This window comes from Canis lupus, chromosome 1 (genome assembly GCF_011100685.1).
Source record: "Canis lupus familiaris isolate Mischka breed German Shepherd chromosome 1, alternate assembly UU_Cfam_GSD_1.0, whole genome shotgun sequence".
Classification (NCBI taxonomy): Eukaryota; Metazoa; Chordata; class Mammalia; order Carnivora; family Canidae; genus Canis; species Canis lupus.
In genome coordinates this window covers 324,914-330,010 of record NC_049222.1, presented here as the reverse complement: position 1 = coordinate 330,010, position 5,097 = coordinate 324,914, and the positions used below count along the sequence as shown (strand labels likewise).

Below are 5,097 nucleotides of genomic sequence, written 5' to 3'. Positions count from 1 at the left end.
GCAGAAACATTCAATTCTGAGCACTTAAATGGCAGGATAACTTTTTGTGTTGTAATCCATCACATACAGAATAACAAAACAAAAGGAAAAAATTCTTCAGTTTCACATTACAAAAAAGGTACTGCTGTAAAATATTAAGAAGGGGTAAAGGATATCATCTATAACACAAAGTAACAACTAGAGGGCAGCCCTGGTGGCTCAGAGGTTTAGTGCTGCCTTCAGCCCAGGGCCTGATCCAGAGACCAGGGATCAAGTCCCACATTGTGCTCCCTGCATGGAGCCTGCTTCTCCTTCTGCCTCTGTCTCTGCCTCTCTCTCTCTGCGTCTCTCATAAATAAATAAATAAATAAAATCTTTAAAATAAAAACAACCCCCCCCAAAATAACAACTAGTGTCAAAGAGCAAACAAGACTCCTAAATAAAAATATCAAAATACACATAGCAACCGAAGCACAAATACTGCATTAAATACAGTAAAGATTTAATAAGACCAGCTAATAAAAGACACAAAAATAGGGGGAGAGAGGGCAACCAGTAAATAAAACCAAAATAATGGGGAAAACATGTGAAGTATTGTTTTTCCCCTAGTTGGACCACAATTTTTTTGGGTGTCATTCCATTCATATAATACCTAACACTGTACATTAAGATATTAATGTCACAGAAAAGCTTGGTTCTTCCATGAAATTCTTTAAATTCTTGATAAATTTTTCAAAGTAGACATTATTATGAATGAAAAACAACCAATAAATGGGCACCTGTTGTTTTTAACACTGCAGATTTACAGGAACTTTTTAAAAGTTATCATAATGGTCTTTTTTCCCTCAGCTTCAAATCCATCAATTCCATCGCTATCCTTTCTTGGTTCCCTGTGGATGTTAAAACGTTGGCTCATTTGGGTAATGGATCCATGCCTAGAACTTTATGTATCTGGTGGAATGCAAGGAGTCTCAATGCAAACTGTGCACTGGATGTGATGTCTTCACGCTGTTGATCAATCATTGTTGCCAAGATATCAAATGGATCCTTCTCACAAGGATCCAGAAGTCTAGGACTACCTTTAAGAATAATCCCTAAAGAAATGGACTCAAAAACTCTTCTCAGTGCATCTCCAGGGCTCTGAGGACTAGAAGCACTACTGATTGCTTTCTCTACTAGTAACTCCATAGCCCAGCTTGGAAAATCAGACCATGTTGGAACTGTCTGACAGAGGTCCTGGAGAATACGTAAATAATCACACAGGACTGCAGACCATTAGCTCTAGCCTGGAACCACTTAGCGTGGCGTAGAGCAGCCAGAGTGTCAAGGCATTTTTGCCTGTCCAAGACAGAAGATTAACACCGGTGGGTGTTTCACCATATCTGAGGTTACATCTCCTTCCCTCATGTTCTCTTCTTGAATAATTGGAGATGTCAGGGTGATAGTGACTTGCATTTTGGGTTCCACACATGAATTCAAGATTATTGCAGCTTCAGACACAGCACATTTTATGTCATACTTCTCAGGACTTATAACAGCAAGCTGTTTGGGTAGGTTTTCTGCAATACGGCTTAATAATGTCTTTGAAGGTTTCTCAGAGCACAGCAAAACAAGGTTGACATTTCTATCTGCTCGAAGAAGTAATCCTTTTGCCAATACTCCCACTCACAAAACTCCTTTTAAAGCTTTGTCTTTACCTCCCTCTTTATTATCATCTCCCTCTTTGCTCTTGCTCTTCTCAAGTTCAAACTGTCTGAAACAAGTTTCAAAGCACGTTCAGTAATAGAAACAATTTTCTGAACTGCCTGCAATTCCTCGTCAGTTGGATAAATGGTTGCATGTTTTGTCATTACATAATGGTCATCAGAGGAGTCAGGCATAAGTTAGGTGCAGGCCCCTGTGGCTGGGGAGGCATGCCTGGTCGGACTCCTAGAAGGCCTAATGGGCCTGGGGGACCATGAGAATATCCTCCATTAGGTATTCGGTGGCGATTATCCCAATGGTGTTGTTCTTCCTCCATTCTTCTCCAGTACATGTCCTCTTCATAACGCCTTATTTCCATTCTCCAGCATTCTTCTCGTCTTCGCCAATACTCTTCTTTCTGCATCTGCTTCCTCATTTTCTCTTCTTGAATCTTTCTGACTCGAATACTGGGCTTTACTTCTACTTGCAAATCTGGATTTACTTTTTTTTTTTTAATATTGAAGTCTGTGTCTTTGCCCTTTCAAGTGCATCTCCTTAGCATTGAGATCATTACAACTGTATTTGCATAATTACAATGGAATCGAATTACTTTTCCCTCATCATTTCGTACCTCCTCCACATAATCATGGCCCATTGGCTGCATGTCACTCTGCAAAGCAGCAAGAGATGCAGGTGTGACTGGTTCTGACACGGTGTCTGGCCTACTTCTGGAATCTGTACAGAGGTGACAGGAGTGCTTTTAACACATTCTGTTCCTTTTAAGTCTTCTGTTTTATTTCCTGTTGATTGCAGCTTATTCCCACCAACAAAGTTTATTTTGGGTGTAGATGTTTTCTTGGCAGCCATATTTGTAGGCTCTGGTGATACTTCAGTGTTGGATGTGCTATTAAGAGATGAGTTTCCTGTAGTTGTAAGACCTTTCACTGAAGAAGTTGCAATTGATGAAGTATTTACAGTACAGTTGCTTGCTGCAATGCTTGAGGGAGAGGCAGTAGGTTTTGAAGTAGACACAGCTGTTGAAGAAGTAGCTTGGCTAACAACATTTGGTTCTGTTGAAGGAATGGGTTTACCAAGTTTTGTGTGTAATTTATCCCAAAGATAACAGATGCAGTGAAACGCCAGGACACCTGCATCCCGATGTTTATAGCAGCAATGCCCACAATAGTCAAACTGTGGAAGGAGCCTCGGTGTCCACTGAAAGATGAATAGATAAAGAAGATGTGGTATATGTATGCAATGGAATATTCCTCAGCCATTAGAAATGACAAATACCCACCATTTGCTTCGACGTGGATGGAACTGGAGGGTATGCTGAGTGAAATAAGTGAAATAAGTCAATCGGAGAAGGACAAACATTATATGGTCTCATTCATTTGGGGAATATAAAAAAATTGTGAAAGGGAATAAAGGGGAAAGGAGAAAAAAATGGGTGGAAATATCAGAAAGGGAGACAGAACATGAGAGACTCCTAACTCTGGGAAACGAACAAGGGGTGGTAGAAAGGGAGGTGGGCGAGGAGTGGGGGTGACTGGGTGACGGGCACTGAGGGGGGCACTTGATGGGATAAGCACTGGGTGTTATTCTGTATGTTGGCAAATTGAACACCAATAATAATAATAATAAAAACACTTTCTGATGCTTAGCACCACGAATGTGGGCAGCATATACATCTGCTCCTGTACAAGACACATTGCAGAGCTCACAACATAGGTGATTTCGAGTCCCACGATAGAATTGTTGCTGCTGCTGGTATTTTGTGAAGCTTTCAATGTGGCTTCTTTTTTTTTTTTTTTTTTTTTTTTAATGTTTTTGTCCTTCTAAATGTTCTTTATAAGTCTGTGGTTCAGCACAGCTAATCTTACAAACATCACGATAATCTATCTGGGCCGGTTTGGGAGGCTGTTTTGGTTTCAGTTGTTTATTTTGGAATGGTGCTTTTTTAGTAAAGATGGTCCCTGTCCAGGCAGCTGCTGCAATAGCAGCTGCTGCTGCCGCTGCTGCTGCCGCCACCGCTGCTGCCTGCTTCTGTTGCTGCTGCTGCTGTTGGTAGTAGAAGGATGCAGCTGAATATACTGCTGCTTCATAACCTGAATAAGATGTACCAGAATAAGTAACTGCCATGGTACTATAAGTAGCACTCTGGGTATAGTGGATGGCACCACAGTAGCTGCAACTGCTACTGACTGAACGATGGAAGATACGGGATAAATGGAGAAAGTAGTGGTAGCTGGACTTGGTGTGGCTGGTTTTATGGCTGTCACTTGTCGAGTTTGCTGGGCTTGTGTATACTGAGTTGCACCTTGGCTATAACCTGCTTTGGGGGCAATCTGATAGTAGGTTTCAGCAACAGAAGGCTGAGGCTGGGCAGGCAGCTGCTTACTATCATATGCTACAGCAGGAGCAGTGGATCTTACATATGAGTATGAGTCCTGGTAGTTCTGTGTAGTAGCTGGGGGTGCTGGTGGTGGTGCTTCTTGTTGTCTCTGGATAGAGCCATAGTCACTTGCTGTATGTCCAGTGGGGTAGCCTCCATAAGCAGCAGCTATTGCAGCAGCTGCAACAGCTACTGGGGCAGGCCTGGCAACTGCAACTGTGGTGCCTGCTGGTGCATGGGCCGCAGTAACTGTGTGAGCAGCTACTGGAGCCTGATGGATAGCGTAGCTAGCAACTGTAGTTGGATGAGAGTAGGCTACACCAGAAGCTGGATGCTGGCTATACTGGGCCGCAGCCCTACCGCTGCTGCCGCCGCCCCACTGTGGGTGAATCCAAAGTAGTTCCGGCCGCCATCTTGGCATCTTCCCCCAGCGGCTGGGCACGGAGGTGAAAGAAACTACAGGGCATATGGGAGTCATGGGCTCGGGCTGCTGCTGCTGAACTCTGAACTCGGGATCTTCATCTCTCTCTCTCTTTTTTTTTAATAATAAATTTATTTTTTATTGGTGTTCAATTTGCCAACATACAGAATAACACCCAGTGCTCATCCCGTCCAGTGCCCCCCTCAGTGCCCGTCACCCACTCACCCCCACCCTCGCCCTCCTCCCCTTCTACCACCCCTAGTTCGTTTCCCAGAGTTAGCAGTCTTTACGTTCTGTCTCCCTTTCTGATATTTCCCACACATTTCTTCTCCCTTCCCTTATATTCCCTTTCACTATTATTTATATTCCCCAAATGAATGAGAACATATAATGTTTGTCCTTCTCCGACTGGCTTACTTCACTCAGCATAATACCCTCCAGTTCCATCCACATTGAAGCAAATGGTGGGTATTTGTCGTTTCTAATGGCTGAGTAATATTCCCTTGTATACATAAACCACATCTTCTTTATCCACTCATCTTACGATGGACACCGAGGCTCCTTCCACAGTTTGGCTATTGTGGACATTGCTGCTAGAAACATCGGGGTGCAGGTGTCC

General features: G+C 43.2%; 1 pseudogene; it reads right to left on the bottom strand.

Annotated features, from left to right (window-relative positions):
* Positions 1-794: 794 nt before the first annotated feature.
* On the bottom strand, positions 795-4,535 carry LOC100685702 (annotated as a pseudogene).
* Between the last annotated feature and the right edge of the window lie 562 nt (positions 4,536-5,097).